Source organism: Petromyzon marinus, chromosome 59 (assembly GCF_048934315.1).
Source record: "Petromyzon marinus isolate PM22_M1 ecotype Great Lakes invasive population chromosome 59, UKy_Petmar_22M1.pri1.0, whole genome shotgun sequence".
In the NCBI taxonomy this organism is placed as follows: domain Eukaryota; kingdom Metazoa; phylum Chordata; class Hyperoartia; order Petromyzontiformes; family Petromyzontidae; genus Petromyzon; species Petromyzon marinus.
The window spans coordinates 7,175,657-7,195,367 of NC_133725.1; positions in this window are offsets into that span (position 1 = coordinate 7,175,657).

Sequence of the window (19,711 nt, forward strand, 5' to 3'; positions counted from 1 at the left end):
CACCGCCACCACCACCACCGCCACCACCACCATCACCACCACCATCACCGCCACGACCACCACCACCACCACCACGACCACCACCGCCACGACCACTATCAACACCACCATCACCACCACCGCCACCACCACCGCCACCACCACCCACCGCCACACCACCACCACCACCGCCACGACCACCACCACCAAATGACGCTCGCCATCGTCACGCGACTGTGGTCTGGGCGCGAGCCACACGGACCATTTGCGCTGAAGTGGAACAATTCGACTTGGAGAAGAGTAAGAATGAGAAATAATAAAACGAGTGCATTGAATCGGAACAAAATCGCCCTAACACCTCCGTGGACCAATTAACAGGCGAGGAGTGGCAGTAGACTTTTGGGGGGGGCGGGGGGGGGTCGGAAGGTGGGGGTCGAGTGGGGGGGGGGTTGGGGTGGGGGTGGGGGTCGGGTTGGGGGGTCGGATGGTGGGGGTCGAGTGGGGGGGGGGCGGGTGGGGGGTTGTTCTCGCGTTAATCGGCAGCACAGAAACAATTCAGACCCCGGAGGAGGGGAAGACATTTAGAACAAAAATTGTAAAAGAGACGTGCGGAATCTCAGCGCGGGTGAATGAGAGCAACGAGGAGCGGTTCCATATTTTACCCCCCCCCCCGGATGGAGTGGAGGGATGATGGATCATGGACGTTGGCTTCAGCCCATCATCAGTTGCTCCATCGGGGAGTAGGGGGGGGCGATAAAATGTGTAACCGCTTTGTTGTGGTGAAGCCAACAACAATGGGAGCCCCATCCCCAGGCCCCTCACCTCAAAGTGAACAAGTAATGAGCAAGTCATCTCCGTTGGCTTTCACGGGGTTTTTGTTGTTGTTGTTATTGCATTAATTAAAGACAACTCATTAAATATATATAGCACATATATTAATAATGATGATGATGGACACGTTATCTGTGAGCGTGGCAGGGGGATGAGTGGTACTATGAGTGCATCATCCCCGGCTCACAGCACACGAGGAAGATGCGTCTGCCAGCTGGGCGTGGGAGACTCTCACATGGCTGCTAATGGATTCGAGGATCAATGGGGGAGAGGAGAGGGGAGTCAAAGAGGTTCTTGATGTGCGTGCCGGAGAGAGAGAGAGAGGAGGGGGTCATATCGGAGTGGGGGTCCAAGCAGGGAGTGAGGGGTGGGAGATATTGGGAGGGAGAGAGAGAGGGAGGGAGGAAGTGAAGGAAGAAATTGGATGGACAATTACATTGGAAGGAGGCAGGGAGGGTGGGAGAGGGGGGGGGGCTCCTATAGGAGTTGGGGATCATAATGGGAGGGGCTATTGGCGAGGGGGGGGGCGTGCGGGAGGCTCAGCTCAAGCGATCGATGACCCTGCGAGGAGAAAGGGCGACACGGGGCGTGAAGAGGTCAACATTGGCACGGCCCTCTCCGTGACAATTTCTGTCATCATCAACCTCGGGGTGGGGGGTGGGGGGTCATCGGTTCATGCGATGTTGTTAATTCACGTGACACGCTCATCGCTGGCGTTGTCATTAGTAACGCAGGGCATTGTTCGCCGAGACCGCCGTCATCACCCCTGTTAATTAGTAATCGTTATTAACTCCATAATCATCATCATCATTACACTCGCATAGCTTTAAACCCATCACAGTTTGCCCCGAATTCTTGTGCAGGGGAATTGACTTTTCAGGTTCGCACGGCGTACAGCCGTTTCAATGCGGGCAACAAAATAAAACAAATTGTCTGTTTGTTTGTGTTTCACCCCCTGTGATGGGACCTGAGATTTATAGTGGGCACGGAGAGACCAATTAAGGTCTGAATTGGTCCGTAATAAGCTAGGGCACTGATAAGGGGTTGACAGGGATGCCCTCATGCTCATTATCATGGTGAGTTGCGAAACGTGGAACCCCCTAATGGAACATTTTCGCCGGTTAGAAACATTTTGGCGCCATCCTGGGTGTAACCAGGCTGGATTGTGTGAGGAGCTCACAAATCCTTGAAAGATCTGGGCAGAATCCCATCGGTGAGCTCCTCCGCCTGGGGAAGGCTGCGATGGCTGGGGTCATGTAGCCCGCTTGCCCAGCCACCGGATGCCGAAACAGCTTTTGTTCGGCCGGATCGAGGGGGCTAAACGGGCGCGGCACGGGCTAAAGAAGAGATGGAGTGATGTGGTACAGGAGGACGTGGAGCTGAGTGGACTTGCCGATGACTGGTACCAGCGGTGTCAAGATTGGCCTCTCTGGTGGAGGCTCGTGAAGAACGCTGCTACTAGGCAGTTGGAGGCAGTCGCCTTCCAACAACAACGGAGGGGCGGAGGAGCGACGCTCACAACAACGAGCGGAGCGCCGGGTGGCTAAAGCACAGCAGGTTGGCACAGGAGGGGGCACAGGTGGTGCATCAGCCAGTCATCTCAGTCAGTCGACCCGTGGCACCTGGGTCTGCTCCGTGACCTCCTGCCAGCGGGCGTTCGACACTTCACGTGGCCTCAAGGTGCACATGGCCTGGCACAAGCGTCGTGGTGACGTCACCGCCACTTAGTGGCGAATGGCGGTTGTTGTGTGAGAGTGTGTGTGAGTGTGTATGGGAGCGGTAGTGTAGCGGTCAGCGCGCTGCGCTATGTACCTGGCGACCCGAGTTCGATTCCCGCTCACGGAAAACACCAATGACAATTATCTGAACCGGTCCCGGGCCTCCCCTAGGTCGACTCAGCCTGAAATTAGTATCTGGTGCGGTGTGTAAACATCGCCACTGGGGAGACAAAGGCGGTCGGGCGTGGTGCTGGCCACCCACTCCCTCGTGTGCCGTTCCGGCCTTCATAGGTGCTCGCTAACAGCACTTGCCCCTACAGTCTGTTAAGGCTATAAAGGGAATCTTTGTCTTTTTTGCGAGTGTGTGTTCTGTGTGAGTGTGAGAGTGTGTGTATGAGTGTGTGTGTGAGCGACGATTGTCTGAACCAGTCACGGGCCTCCCCTAGGTTGACTCAGCCTTAAATTAGTACCTGGTGCGGTGCATAAAAATCATCGCCACTAGGGAGACAAAGGCGGCCGGGCGTGGTGCCGGCCACCCACCCCCTCGTGTGACGTGCCGGCATTCATAGGTGCTACTCGCGAACAGCACTTGCCCCTACAGTCCGTTAAAGGCTACACGGGGGATCTTTGTCTTTGGTGTCATGATTAGCGCACTTCCCACAACGCCGCCACAATAGCTCCCTCCTCCAGATCCTGCGATGTTAACTACCTCGCCTGGTATACAGGAGGTCGTGGGTTCGATTCCGACCCTGACGACGCCTGCTGTATATTTGGAGTTTGCGTGTCTCTCTCTCTCTCTCTTATCATCATCATGGTGGCTATGAGATGTTAACTACCTCGCCTGGTATACAGGAGGTCGTGGGTTCGATTACGACCCTGACGCCTGCTGCTGTATATTTGGAGTTTGCGTGTCTCTCTCTTCTCATCATCATCACGGTGGCTAGGAGATGTTAACTACCTCGCCTGGTATACAGGAGGTCGTGGGTTCGATTCCGACCCTGACGACGCCTGCTGTATATTTGGAGTTTGCGTGTCTCTCTCTCTCTCTTATCATCATCATGGTGGCTATGAGATGTTAACTACCTCGCCTGGTATACAGGAGGTCGTGGATTCGAGTCCGACCCTGACGCCTGCTGCTGCTGTGTATTTGGAGTTGTCTCTGGGTCCTCGATTTGTATCCCCCGGCCCCCTTCCCCATCCACATTTAGAATCAATGTCACCCGCTCAGAGCATTCGGCCGCTACTCTAAATGCCCACGTGATGATAGTAATACCGTATTTTCCCGCATATAACCCGCGGGGTATACCACTTTTTACAAACAAAACAAGACCCTGCGGAGTATGTATAACGAGTTATGACATGTCACACGTGTGACGTCATAACTCGTTAATAGATGACATGTCACACGTGTGACGTCATAACTCGTTAATAGATGACATGTCACACGTGTGACGTCATAACTCGTTAATAAATGACATGTCACACGTGTGACGTCATAACTCGTTAATAAATGACATGTCACACGTGTGACGTCATAACTCGTTAATAAATGACATGTCACACGTGTGATGTCATAACTCGTTAAACTTTTTTCATGGTAGGGCTATCCAGTATGCAACACTTACCTTTGACTAAAGCACTGCTGAATAAACCACTCACACTAAAATTGCACATGTTATCACGTTTAAAATTAATTGTTTGTTACAATTAAACGACAATGTTTAAAGTGTGCGCACTTTGTTTACCGGCGACGGGAGAGCTGGGGGGAGGGAGAGAGGTGGGGGGGGGCAGCTGGGGGGAGAGAGAGGTGGGGGGGGGTTGGGGGGTGGGGCAGCTGGGGGGAGGGAGAGGTGGGGGTGGGGCAGCTGGGGGGAGAGAGAGGTGGGGGGTGGGGCAGCTGGGGGGAGAGAGAGGTGGGGGGGGGGGGGTTGGGGGGTGGGGCAGCTGGGGGGAGGGAGAGGTGGGGGGGGCAGCTGGGGGGAGGGAGAGGTGGGGGTTGGGGGGTGGGGCAGCTGGGGGGAGGGAGAGGTGGGGGGGGTTGGGGGGTGGGGCAGCTGGGGGGAGGGAGAGGTGGGGGTTGGGGGGTGGGGCAGCTGGGGGGAGGGAGAGGTGGGGGTTGGGGGGTGGGGCAGCTGGGGGGGGGAGAGGTGGGGGTTGGGGCAGCTGGGGGGGGGGAGAGAGGTGGGGGTTGGGGCAGCTGGGGGGGGGGAGAGAGGTGGGGGTTGGGGCAGCTGGGGGGAGAGAGGTGGGGGTTGGGGGGTGGGGCAGCTGGGGGGAGGGAGAGGTGGGGTTGGGGGGTGGGGCAGCTGGGGGGAGAGAGAGGTGGGGGTTGGGGCAGCTGGGGGGAGGGAGAGGTGGGGGTTGGGGGGTGGGGCAGCTGGGGGGAGGGAGAGGTGGGGGTTGGGGCAGCTGGGGGGGGGAGAGAGGTGGGGGTTGGGGGGTGGGGCAGCTGGGGGGAGAGAGAGGTGGGGGGTGGGGCAGCTGGGGGGGGGGAGAGAGGTGGGGGTTGGGGGGTGGGGCAGCTGGGGGGAGGGACAGGTGGGGGTTGGGGGGTGGGGCAGCTGGGGTGAGAGAGAGGTGGGGGTTGGGGGGTGGGGCAGCTGGGGGGAGAGAGAGGTGGGGGTTGGGGCAGCTGGGGGGAGAGAGAGGTGGGGGTTGGGGGGTGGGGCAGCTGGGGGGAGGGAGGTGGGGGTTGGGGGTTGGGGCAGCTGGGGGGAGGGAGGGTGGGGGTTGGGGCAGCTGGGGGGGGGAGAGGTGGGGGGTGGGGCAGCTGGGGGGAGAGAGAGGTGGGGGGGGGTTGGGGGGTGGGGCAGCTGGGGGGAGGGAGAGGTGGGAGGGGTTGGGGGGTGGGGCAGCTCGGGGGGGGGAGAGAGGTGGGGGGCGACGGACGGCGTTACGTAGTGCCGCTATTGTCTGCGCAGTGCGCAATCTACCAGTGCTAAAACTGTACTTTATTATCTACCAGTTATGTTACTTATTTATTGGATATTTACTTTTGTTACTTATTTACTGTTTTAAGTTCACTCGTTTCCGGTTAGTTTGTTTTATTTGTGCACGTTATGATTCAAATTTTAATAGTTGATAGTGGAATGTATTACAAATATAAACTTCTTATGAATATGATGTAATGAAGCTTCGGTAACCAACTTAAATATATGAGTGCATGCGGGGTATATGAAGGTTTCAGTTATCAGTTTCAGTTTATTTTGGTATAGCCCTGTGAGCCATTCGGCTCTTGAATCGGGTGCAACCACAACAAACAAAAAAACAAAAACACGAACAAGAAAAACATCTTAAAGTGACTATGTGTGACTGTGCAAACAGAAAATCCATGGGGAAAAAAAACAGCAAAAATATTCCTGAAAAAAGCACCGTACACCAACGCTGTGTGCAAAAAATCCCAGTGGGATGCAAGTCAAACAACAACAACCACAAGACAACTTAGATTAAAGCCATCAGTCTAACTCCGTACTACAACAAAACAAACATGTCCAAACCAAAAAAACGTTTCCAAATAACCAAAAAATAAAGCCATAATTGCAATCACAAGGACTGTGACCGATTTTTTTTTACAATAAACGACATAAACAACATGTAACACCAAATCCTAGAGCCATAGCTGGCTGCATGAGTTACTCCACAACAACAGAAGCATCGGTCGGAGTATCAAATTTTTCAATGCACCTTTGAAGATCAGCGCGCTAAATCAAAATACAGATAATACTTTGCAGGTTGCGGGCTATATGCGGGATAAATACGGTAATCATTAGCCCACTTTCAGTTGGAGCTCTCATTTGTGGTGGCCAGGGCGCTTCTGCAAAAGGTTTAGACCTGGCTAAAAATAAAAAAAACCTGGGCGCAGCTTTATGAGACGAGATCAATTCGCGTCTCCATCTCTCCAAACCGCGCGTTCCCCCCCCACCTCTCCCGTTGGCCGTGCAAGGCTCAGCGCAAGTCCGGATGAAAACGAATGAACAATTCACGATGAAAAACCACAACAAACGGGGATCGTCTGCACTAATTGGCACGTCAAAGCATAGTAAAGTGCATGCGGGCTAAACACAGAAAACCAATTATTTATTTTCACAATTACTCTTTATAATCTAATTGATTTAAAACCCAATTTAGCACAGCCCACCGAAGAATAGAATCAAATGTACTATGCTAATGCTTGAATGATTGTGAATTTAATTATGTCTGGGGGCGTACGTGTGTTGTGTGTTGGTGTGTGTGTGTGTTGGTGTGTGTGTGTTGGTGTGTGTGTGTTGTCTGTGAGGTCCTGGGGGAGGGAAAATCCCTCAGCCAGAAAAACATCGTGGCACAAAGTGAGGATGACCCTGCTGAGGCTGCGGTGCCTCAAATATTGGAAGAAGTCACCCCCTGTGAGTGGCTGGCTGAGGTGCCATCTGTTGAGGAAGTACTGAAGGCGATCCGGAGTCTGAGACTAGGAAAGGCACCGGGTAGAGACGATATCCCCAGCGAAATGCTGAGGGAGGGTGGCGTTTGTGCACAGACTGCCCTATATGACATCATAACAGCAGTCTGGACCACTGGACGGGTTCCGCAGGATTGGAAGGATGCCCGGGTGGTCCACCTCTTTAAGAAGGGGGACCGCACAGACTGTAACAACTACAGAGGCATCTCACTCCTCAGTGTAACGGGAAAGGTCCTGGCAAGGATGATTCAACATCGCCTTGCCATGCATGCTGAGGAGAGGCTTTCGGAGCAATAAATGCGGTTTCAGGAAAGGGCGGTCCTGCACAGATGTCATATTTTCTGTCCGTCTGCTACAGCAGAAGTGTAGGGAATTCCAACAAGACCTACATCTCTGCTTTATTGACCTGGTCAAGGCCTATGATACCATCAGTAGGCCTGGGCTCTGGGTTGTTCTTCGTGCTTTTGGAGTCCCTGACCCTCTGCTCACGATCATTAAGGACCTTCATGATGGTGAGCGAGCCCGTGTAAAACTACGTGGCCGGGAGTCAGAGCCATTCCCTGTATACCTTGGGGTGCGACAGGGATGTCCTCTGGCTCCCACATTATTTAACATCTATTTTGACCACGTTGTTCGTGAAGCCTTCGATAGCTGTACCGGGGGAATCTCCATATGGTACAGATATAATGGGAGGCTGATCGATGCCCGGGTGCGGTCAAGGGATGGCTCCCTATTGCTCAACCACGTTATGTAACCGATGATTTGGTAATAGCTGCTCATTCAGATGAGGACTTGGAGACGCTGCTGCTGGGACTGGAGCGTGACACTAAAAGATTGGGCCTTACCATCAGCCCCAGCAAAACTAAGCACCTGCCTGGGTATTTTGTACAATCGGACACTCCATCCCACAACTCCCAATCGGTGATGGGGCAGTTGTGGAGATAGTGGAGAATTTCCCGTACCTGGGCAGTGTGCTTATGACCGGCTCCAGTTTAACAGCAGAGGTCTCACTCCGAATCAGTCGAGCGGCAATATATTTTAATCGGTTGCGTAACGCTGTGTGGAAACAACCTGGTCTGTCGCTCCGCACTAAGCTTCAGGTCTTCTCGGCCACGGTCATTCCCTCCCTTCTCTACACTTGCAAAACGTGGACCCCCCTAATGGAACATCTTCGCCGGTTAGAAACATTTAGGCTGGCCTGCCTACGATCCATCCTGGGTTTAAGCAGGCTGGATTGTGTGAGGAGCTCACATATCCTTGAAAGATCTGGGCACGGTCCCATCGGTGAGCTCCTCCGGCAGGCAAGGCTGCGTTGGTTGGGTCATGTAGCCCGCATGCCCAGCCACCGCATGCCGAAACAGCTTTTGTTCGGCCGGATCGAGGGGGCTAAGCGGGCGCGGCACGGGTTAGAGAAGATATGGAGTGACGTGGTACAGGAGGACGTGGAGCTGAGTGGACTTGCCGATGACTGGTACCAGCGGTGTCAAGATCGGCCTCTGTGGAGGAGGCTCGTGAAGGACGCTACTGGGCAGTTGGAGGCAGTCGCCCTCCAACAACAACGGAGGGCAGAGGAGCGACGCTCACAACAACGAGCGGAGCGCCGGGTGGCTAAAGCACAGCAGGTTGGCACAGCAGGGGGCACAGATGGTGCACCAGCCAGTCATCTCAGCGTGGCACCTGGGTCTGCCCCGTGACCTGCCCGCGGGCGTTCGACACTTCACGTGGCCTCAAGGTGCACATGGCCTGGCACAAGCGTCGTGGTGACGTCACCGCCACTTAGTGGCGAATGGCGGTTGTTGTTGTGTTGGTGTGTGTTTTGGTGTGTGTGTTGGTGTGTGTGTGGGGAGCGGTAGTGTAGCGGTTAGCGCGCTGCGCTATGAACCTGGCGACCCGGGTTCGATTCCCGCTCACGGCCAACACCAGTGACGATTATCTGAACCGGTCCCGGGCCTCCCCTAGGTCGACTCAGCCTCAAATGAGTACCTGGTGTGGTGTGTAAACATCGCCACTAGGGAGACAAAGGCGGTCGGGCGTGGTGCTGGCCACCCACCCCCTCGTGTACCGTTCCGACCTTCATAGGTGCTCGCTAACAGCACTTGCCCCTACAGTCTGTTACAGGCTATATGGGGGATCTTTGTTATCTTTGTTGCGTGTTGGGCGTGCGTGTTGGTGCGTGCGTGCGTGTTGGTGCGTGCGTGTTGGTGCGTGCGTGTTGGTGCGTGCGTGTTGGTGCGTGCGTGTTGGTGCGTGCGTGTTGGTGCGTGCGTGTTGGTGCGTGCGTGTTGGTGCGTGCGTGTTGGTGCGTGCGTGTTGGTGCGTGCGTGTTGGTGCGTGCGTGTTGGTGCGTGCGTGTTGGTGCGTGCGTGTTGGTGCGTGCGTGTTGGTGCGTGCGTGTTGGTGCGTGCGTGTTGGTGCGTGCGTGTTGGTGCGTGCGTGTTGGTGCGTGCGTGTTGGTGCGTGCGTGTTGGTGCGTGCGTGTTGGTGCGTGCGTGTTGGTGCGTGCGTGTTGGTGCGTGCGTGTTGGTGCGTGCGTGTTGGTGCGTGCGTGTTGGTGCGTGCGTGTTGGTGCGTGCGTGTTGGTGCGTGCGTGTTGGTGCGTGCGTGTTGGTGCGTGCGTGTTGGTGCGTGCGTGTTGGTGCGTGCGTGTTGGTGCGTGCGTGTTGGTGCGTGCGTGTTGGTGCGTGCGTGTTGGTGCGTGCGTGTTGGTGCGTGCGTGTTGGTGCGTGCGTGTTGGTGCGTGCGTGTTGGTGCGTGCGTGTTGGTGCGTGCGTGTTGGTGCGTGCGTGTTGGTGCGTGCGTGTTGGTGCGTGCGTGTTGGTGCGTGCGTGTTGGTGCGTGCGTGTTGGTGCGTGCGTGTTGGTGCGTGCGTGTTGGTGCGTGCGTGTTGGTGCGTGCGTGTTGGTGCGTGCGTGTTGGTGCGTGCGTGTTGGTGCGTGCGTGTTGGTGCGTGCGTGTTGGTGCGTGCGTGTTGGTGCGTGCGTGTTGGTGCGTGCGTGTTGGTGCGTGCGTGTTGGTGCGTGCGTGTTGGTGCGTGCGTGTTGGTGCGTGCGTGTTGGTGCGTGCGTGTTGGTGCGTGCGTGTTGGTGCGTGCGTGTTGGTGCGTGCGTGTTGGTGCGTGCGTGTTGGTGCGTGCGTGTTGGTGCGTGCGTGTTGGTGCGTGCGTGTTGGTGCGTGCGTGTTGGTGCGTGCGTGTTGGTGCGTGCGTGTTGGTGCGTGCGTGTTGGTGCGTGCGTGTTGGTGCGTGCGTGTTGGTGCGTGCGTGTTGGTGCGTGCGTGTTGGTGCGTGCGTGTTGGTGCGTGCGTGTTGGTGCGTGCGTGTTGGTGCGTGCGTGTTGGTGCGTGCGTGTTGGTGCGTGCGTGTTGGTGCGTGCGTGTTGGTGCGTGCGTGTTGGTGCGTGCGTGTTGGTGCGTGCGTGTTGGTGCGTGCGTGTTGGTGCGTGCGTGTTGGTGCGTGCGTGTTGGTGCGTGCGTGTTGGTGCGTGCGTGTTGGTGCGTGCGTGTTGGTGCGTGCGTGTTGGTGCGTGCGTGTTGGTGCGTGCGTGTTGGTGCGTGCGTGTTGGTGCGTGCGTGTTGGTGCGTGCGTGTTGGTGCGTGCGTGTTGGTGCGTGCGTGTTGGTGCGTGCGTGTTGGTGCGTGCGTGTTGGTGCGTGCGTGTTGGTGCGTGCGTGTTGGTGCGTGCGTGTTGGTGCGTGCGTGTTGGTGCGTGCGTGTTGGTGCGTGCGTGTTGGTGCGTGCGTGTTGGTGCGTGCGTGTTGGTGCGTGCGTGTTGGTGCGTGCGTGTTGGTGCGTGCGTGTTGGTGCGTGCGTGTTGGTGCGTGCGTGTTGGTGCGTGCGTGTTGGTGCGTGCGTGTTGGTGCGTGCGTGTTGGTGCGTGCGTGTTGGTGCGTGCGTGTTGGTGCGTGCGTGTTGGTGCGTGCGTGCGTGTTGGTGCGTGCGTGCGTGTTGGTGCGTGTTGGTGCGTGCGTGTTGGTGCGTGCGTGTTGGTGCGTGCGTGTTGGTGCGTGCGTGTTGGTGCGTGCGTGTTGGTGCGTGCGTGTTGGTGCGTGCGTGTTGGTGCGTGCGTGTTGGTGCGTGCGTGTTGGTGCGTGCGTGTTGGTGCGTGCGTGCGTGCGTGTTGGTGCGTGCGTGCGTGTTGGTGCGTGCGTGCGTGTTGGTGCGTGCGTGCGTGTTGGTGCGTGCGTGCGTGTTGGTGCGTGCGTGCGTGTTGGTGCGTGCGTGCGTGTTGGTGCGTGCGTGCGTGTTGGTGCGTGCGTGCGTGTTGGTGCGTGCGTGCGTGTTGGTGCGTGCGTGTTGGTGCGTGCGTGCGTGTTGGTGCGTGCGTGCGTGTTGGTGCGTGCGTGCGTGTTGGTGCGTGCGTGCGTGTTGGTGCGTGCGTGCGTGTTGGTGCGTGCGTGCGTGTTGGTGCGTGCGTGCGTGTTGGTGCGTGCGTGTTGGTGCGTGCGTGCGTGTTGGTGCGTGCGTGCGTGTTGGTGCGTGCGTGCGTGTTGGTGCGTGCGTGCGTGTTGGTGCGTGCGTGCGTGTTGGTGCGTGCGTGCGTGCTGGTGCGTGCGTGTTGGTGCGTGCGTGCGTGTTGGTGCGTGCGTGCGTGTTGGTGCGTGCGTGCGTGTTGGTGCGTGCGTGCGTGTTGGTGCGTGCGTGCGTGTTGGTGCGTGCGTGTTGGTGCGTGCGTGCGTGTTGGTGCGTGCGTGTTGGTGCGTGCGTGTTGGTGCGTGCGTGTTGGTGCGTGCGTGTTGGTGCGTGCGTGTTGGTGCGTGCGTGTTGGTGCGTGCGTGTTGGTGCGTGCGTGCTGGTACGTGCGTGCGTGTTGGTGCGCGTGTTGGTGCGCGTGTTGGTCACTATGTGTGTATGTGTGTGGAGTGGTAGCGTAGTGGTTAGCCCCACTCTGCGCTACGAACCCGGCGGCCCGAGCTCGCTTCCCGCTCGCGGCCATCACCGGTGAGGAATATTTGAACCGGTCCCGGGCCTCCCTTAGGTCGACTCAGCCTCAAACGAGTACCTGGTGCGATGTGTAAACACCGCCACTAGGGAGACAAAGACGGCCGGGCGTAGTTCTGGCCACCCATCCCCTCGTGTGCCACAGTGGCGGACTCCACAGGGATTGAAGCTCGCAAACAGCACTTGCCCCTACAGCCTGTTAAAGGCTACACGGTGGACCTTGGTCTTTGATATTCACTTGATCGATGCGTACGAGCGTCAGCCCCATCCGTTGGTCGAACGTTCCATTCCAATCGGACAGTGAAAACCGGTTCACCCCTTTAACCGGATATCGGTTTTGAACCGGTTTCGCACGATGGATCATTCGGCGAGCAGGGTGGTGTGAACGCGTTTCTCGCTTCCACGTGGAACACGGCTTCTCCGTTATGACGCGGAGCGGGTTCCGCGTTATAACGCGGAGCGGGTTTCTTCGTTCTGAAAGGAGTGAACCGGTTTTCACTGTCCGTTAGCAGCGCCTGCGAGAAAACAGGAACCGATTGGAGTGGAACGTTCGTTCAACGGATGCGGCTGACGCTCGCAGGCCCTGAGAGTTAATAACAAGCATACCGTACGCATCGATGAGTTAAATATCAAAGACAAAAGTTCCCCAGTGTGAGCCTTGAACAGACTGTTGGGGCAAGTGCTGTTAGCGAGCAGCACCTGTGAAGGCCGGAACGGCAAAACGAGCAGGGGGGGGGGGGGGGGGTTGGCGAGCACCGCACCCCTGCGGCGATGTTTACTAAACACCGCACCGGGTACTCATTTGAGGCGGAGTCGACCTATGGGAGGCCCCTAGGACCCGTTCAAATAATCGTCGCCGGCGTTGGCCGTGAGCGGGAATCGAACCCGAGGTCGCCGGGTTCGTAGCGCAGTGTAGCGCTAACCACCGCGCCACCGTTTCTTTACAGAGGATATCACACTCAAACGCACAAATACACGCTTATAGCTGGACCAGTTGCAAATATTATCCGAGTGAGTGCAAATAAAATGTTTAACGTGAGCGTAGCCTGATCGGGTTTGTTTCAGTGTGTCTGTGTGTTCGTCCCATGCTGAAGTCATCCTGTATGAAGGCTTGCTGGCAGGGGATCTCGAAACAGACCCAGCAGGTGCCATGGGTTGGCTGACTGAGATGACTGCTCAGTTTAACACGCAGGCTTTCGCGAAACGTCGTACTCAAACTGTGAATGCTGTGGATTGACTCTTCAACACACCGGTGGGCTAAAGTAGTGAACTATTTGTCTTTTGTCAACGTCACACTTTTTTGCTGATTGGCCGTGTCGGGTGGTGAAGGGTTACGACACATTTATAAATAACGCGATCTAACCCAAAAACCTTTATTATGAATGAGATGACTGCTAAATGCACATCAGCTGTTCCCTCTACTATGCCACCTGGCTGTATTTTATCCGACTGGCGCTCCGTTCGTTGTTGTGAGCGTGCTGCTCTGCCCTGCATTGTTGCTGGAGGGCGACAGCCTCCAACTGCCCAGTAGCAGCGTCCTTCACGAGCATCCTCCATAGAGGTCAATCTTGAAACCGCTGGTAGCAGTCATTGGCAAGTCCACTCAGCTCCACAACCTCCTGTACTACATCAGCTCCATCTCTTCTCTAGCCCGTGTCGTTCCCATTTAGCCCCCTCTATACAGCCAAGCAGAAGCTGCTTGGGCATACGGTGGCTGGGCATGCGGGTTATATGACCAGGCCAACGCAGCCTTGCCTGCCAGACGAGCTCACTGATGGGAATATTTCCAGATCTTTCAAGGATATGTGAGCTCCCCCAACACAATCCAGCCTGGTGAAACCCATGATGGATTTGTAGTCATGCCAGACTGAATGTTTTCAAACCGGCGCAGATGTTCCATTAGAGGGGTCCATGTCAACGTGGACCACCACCATCACCACCACCACTACCAGGACCACCACCACTACCATCGTCGTCACCACCACCACCACCACGACCACCACCACCACCACGACCACCATCACCATCACCATCGCACCACCGTCACCACGATCGACACTACCAACATTGTCACCACCACCACCAAGACCACCATCACCACCATCATCACCACCACCACCACCACGACCACCACCACCATCGTCACCATCACCATCGTCACCACCACCACGACCACCACCACCATCGCCGCCACCACCACCATCGTCACGACCACCACCGCCATCCGTGACTGAGGGAGATTGTAGGCACGCTTTTAGGTAGGCAATGATTACGATCAGCCTCACTGCAGCCAAACAAAGTTACACTTTCAGAATAGAGGTGTTTTTTTAGGGTTAGATCGCGTAACTATATAAATGTTGTATCGTTAGAACGTGCCACCACCGACACAGCCAACTAGTAAGGGTTGTCACGTAAACAGAACGTATCCAATTCGTCACTGGTATAGTACACCGGGGTTGTGCGTTGGTCGCGAAAGTCTACGTGTTCGACTTACTAACCTCGATGGGGACGAAACTTTTCTTCAAAGTTCTACTTTGTTCAATAAAGGTCCCTGAGCCCCAAACGTGTGACAAAAGTTGAAGCGTGTTCTCGATTTAATCGATGTAATGCCACACTACGCACGCGTCCAGGCTTGATATATTATATTGAATCCGCTGTTTAATGAAAACATACATCTATTGTTACCCCCTAAAGCAGGGGTGGGGAACATTTTTGTTTTCTGCCAAGGGCCATTTGGATATTTATATAACATCATTCGCGGGCCATACAAAATTATCAGCTTAAAAATTAGCCCGTTTATATTTGGTCAAACGTTTAATTAACTCGCCCCCTAATGCGATGGGGCTGGAACTGCTTCTCTTTGGTGAGGCTTGTGGTGATGATGTTAGCCGGTATTGACGATGTTGCTGCTACTCGCAACTGCTTTTCCGGGTTTGCTCTCCAAGATGTATTGAATTTCGAGTCCAGCCTGCGGTTGCCTTGGCTGGGCCACACCAAATGATTTCGCGGGGCCTTACACGGCCCGCGGGCCGGACGTTCTCCACCCCTGCCATAAAGGGACGTATTGCTTAAAAGAGCATATCCATGCGGTAGCTTTAACGCGTGAAAACAAAGACGAAAAATACGTAACATATCGCAGAATTTCAAAACGTGGTGTGCTGGGGTCCTACCCACAGAGAAGATGCAAGGCTGAAGCGCAGCCCTGCAATTCCCCCTGCTGACGCTACCTGCTGGCATGAGAGCGTCAATGGAGAGAGGTCACGGGGAGCTGCTGAAGGATGGCCGAGGAGAAAGGATTACGCGGGGAGCCGAGAGAAATTGTAAAGGGGAGCAGTTTGTGTTGAGGATGGTTGAGGAACGTGTGGAGATGAAGGGGCACAGGGGCTGAAGGGATCAGCAATGAGGGGGGCACCTTAGGCCCCTGTGTGGGACTCTGCAAGGGTCGACGGGCAGGGCAGCCGTGGTCACGCAACAACTCCACGTTCATCCGTCACCTCCAGTGAATGTGCACGCTGTCACGGTGGCCGCGCGGTCTTTAGTCGATCGTTCATCCCATCAACACGCGGCAGGTCACCACGACGCAGTCACTCATCGTCGTCGTCATCGTCATCGTTATCGTCATCGTTATAATCACCATCATCATCATCGTCATCAGCATCATCGTTATCGTCATCATCACCATCATTACCGTCGTCATCATCACCATCATCGTCGTCGTCATCATCATCACCATCATCATCACCATCGTCATCAGCATCATCGTTATCGTCATCATCACCATCATCACGGTCGTCATCATCACCATCATCACCATCATCACTATCATCGTAATCATCATCATCATCATCGTCACCATCGTCATCACCATCACCATCATCGCCATCGTCACCATCATCATCGTCGTCACCATCATCACCATCGTCGTCACCATCATCACCATCGTCATCGTTGTAGTCTCCTTTCCCTCTCTCCTTTCCAGAGAGGTCTCCGCGCCTGTCCGCTGTCTAGCCACCGCACCTTCAAGTGGTGCTGTTTGTTTCTGGCCCGCTTGGCCATTTAACATTTTGGACTTTTGGACCTTCGGGCACCCCCAGACCACCCCCCACCACCACCCCCCACACACACGCACGCGTACACACACAGACACACACACACGCGTACACACACACACGGGTACACACGCACACGGGTACACACGCTTCACACAACAACAACCGCCATTCGCCACTTAGTGGCGGTGACGTCACCACGACGCTTGTGCCAGCCTTCACACACACGTTTACACACACACACGTTTACACACACACACGTTTACACACACACACACACGCGCGCGTACTTACACGGACCCACGGCAGGCAATAGCCCATGCCAATCTAACGCCATGGTTGTGTTGCAATGTGTTGAGATGAATGAAGGGTTTACATATCATAATGGTGATGATGATTAGAACAAAAACAAACTAAAACTAAACACATTCGCCAATAACTCTGTGAGCCTTAAAAAATATATATATACATAATAGGCGACAACATGCGAACAGTTCAAAGTGCCCTAGGCAGCGTGGCGACGTTGAGGCAACGTTGAGCCAACGTTGGCGTTTGCTTGGAGACGTTCGGCCCAACGTCGGCCCAACGTTGGGCCGTGCCTTTGACCGGGTACCCGACGCCCTTGGGGTTCGAATCGAGGTTCCAGCCGGCTGTGATAAAGCGGCGGAACCGAACCGATTCGTCAACCAGGCAGCGTTTAGTGAAAACAAAAAATATAACAAAATTATAACGTAACGTTATAAGTTAGATCGTAACGTTATCGCGGTGGTGGGCGTTCGTGTGTTCCAATGATCCCCTGTGGTCTCGTACTCCTGGTTGGGATCTCCCCTCGGCGAACTGGTCTCGTGGGTGAGTTGGGAGTGGGAGTGGTGGTGGTGGTGGTGGTGGCAGCTTACAGACGAACATCGCTCACGAATGATTCATAAAACAATACAATTACAACAACAAAAACAATCTGAGAACCTCCCGCGAACAAGGGAACACCACCACACCACCGCAACGTGGAGACAGGCCGGTGGGACGATGTTCTCCGTCAAGCGCCTGGTTGGCGGCCGGGTGACAACCACCACCACCACCACCACCCCCTCCGGGTTAGCCAGTTCGGACCAAGCCCCAAATGTCTACGTGGAGCCGTCCTGTGGGCCCCGGCATGCACAAGACGAAGGGTGAATGGGAGCGTGTTGCGATGCTAGAGTGTGGCAGGGAGAGAGAGAGAGGAGAGAGATGGTGGTGGTGGTGGGACGGAGGCGGACCTTTGGCGATGGACACTCGCGGCTGTGACGTGGAATCTCGCCTCACTGGGGCTGGTGGAGCAGCCAGAGCTGGTGGACGATTGTGTAAGGCTATCGGGCCAGATATAGTCGGTCTCACCTCCTCCTCCTCCACCACACGCACGGTATTGACTCCGTAACCAAACTTCTCGATCGGGAGGGAAGGAGGGGGGGGGTCTCTTTCGAGCGTGGTGGTCAGCACGTTGCGCTACGAACCCGGCGATCCGAGCTGGATTCCCGTTCACGGCCAACGCCAGTGACGATTATCTGAACCGGTCCTGGGCCTCCCCTAGGTCGACTCAGCCTCAAGTGAGTACCCGGTGCGGTGTGTAAACATCGCCACTGGGGAGACAAAGGCGGCCGGGCGTGGTGCTGGCCGGCCACCCCCCTCGTGCGCTGTGCCGGCCTTCATAGGTGCTGCTCGCTAACAGCACTTGCCCCTACAGTCTGTTAAGGCTACACGGGGGGTCTTTGTCTTTGGTGATGGTGGTGGTGATGATGGTGGTGGTGATGGTGGTGGTGATGGTGGTGGTGATGATGATGATGGTGGTGATGATGGTGGTGATGATGACGCTGGTGGCAGTGATGGTAGTGGCGGTGATGGTGGTGGTCGCGTTCGCCAGCCCCGTTACAGAGACAGCTGCCACTGGGGGTGCCCCCTAGGCCATCATTGCCCCCCTGTTGTGAGACCACCGCACTCCGTCTCTGTGCACCACGGGGTGCCCATTGCGCCGTGTGATTTGATTCGAACGGTGCGTCGACTCGCGACTCATCTGGCCACGAGATCTGTAGCACAGAGACAGAGACGGACACGGAGACAGACACGGAGACAGACGAGACGCATGGGCAGGTGTGCAGGCAGACAGGCCATCGTGATAGAATAGATGATTGCCAAACAGTGATGAAGACAGTTGTCAAGCCAGACAGACACACACACACAGACAGATACATCGGCAACAGACGCAGACACAGACGTATGAACAGACACACACTTAGACATATAAACAGACACATATACATACACATACATAGACAAACACACGCATATAAACAGACATACACTTAGACATATAAACAGACACATAGACATACATATACATAGACAAACACACACATATAAGCAGACAGACACTTAGACATAAAAACAGACTCATAGACATACACATACATATAAATAGACAAACACACACACATATAAACAGACAGACTCATAGACAGACACATACATAGGCAACAACAACAACAACCGCCATTCGCCATTAAGTGGCGGTGACGTCACCACGACGCTTGTGCCAGGCTAAGTGCACCTTGAGGCAAGCACACGTACACAGACGTATAAACAGATAGACAAATAAGCAGACATAGAGGCAGCCAGACAGACACACACGCGAACAGACACGTAGACACGCAGACAGACTCGCAGATTGTTGGGTTAGTCCACGACCTGGGCGGTGTTCCGTGCCGTGCCCTCCACCCCCCGACGCAGAACGAGTGGGGAGCGGCGGTACAGCGGAGCCCGGCCACCCGAGTTCGATTCCAGCTCGCGGCCAGCACCACCAGTTCGCCGAGGTTGACTCAGCGTCGGCTGAGCACGCGGCACGCTTTGTTGTTAGCATCGCCGCCATCGGCGACACCAGTTTATGTCAGGTCAAAAAACATCGCCGTAAACGCCGTCGTTGAAACGTCGCTGTTCGCACACCGTGCCACGTGCTCAGTCGACGATGTTTACACACCGTGCCACGTGGTCAGTCGACGTTGTTTGCCGTGCCACGTGGTCAGTCGACGCTGTTTACCGTGCCACGTGGTCAGTCGACGCTGTTTACAGTGCCACGTGGTCAGTCGACGCTGTTTGCTATGCCACGTGCTCAGTCGACGATGTTTGCCATGCCACGTGGTCAGTCGACGCTGTTTGCCGCGCCACGTGCTCAGTCGACGATGTTTACAGCACCACGTGCTCAGTCGACGCTGTTTACACACCGTGCCACGTGCTCAGTCGACGCTGTTTACACACCGTGCCACGTGGTCAGTCGACGCTGTTTGCCGTGCCACGTGGTCAGTCGACGCTGTTTACAGCACTACATGATCAGTCGACGCTGTTTACAGCACCACGTGCTCAGTCGACGCTGTTTACAGCACCACGTGATCAGTCGACGATGTTTACCGTGCCACGTGGTCAGTCGACGATGTTTACAGTGCCACGTGGTCAGTCGACGCTGTTTACACACAGTGCCACGTGCTCAGTCGACGATGTTTACAGTGCCACGTGCTCAGTCGACGCTGTTTGCCATGCCACGTGCTCAGTCGACGCTGTTTACCGTGCCACGTGCTCAGTCGACGCTGCCATGCCACGTGGTGAGTCGACGCTGTTTGGCATGCCACGTGGTCAGTCGACGCTGTTTGCCGTGCCACGTGCTCAGTCGACGATGTTTACAGTGCCACGTGCTCAGTCGACGATGTTTACAGTACCACGTGCTCAGTCGACGCTGTTTACAC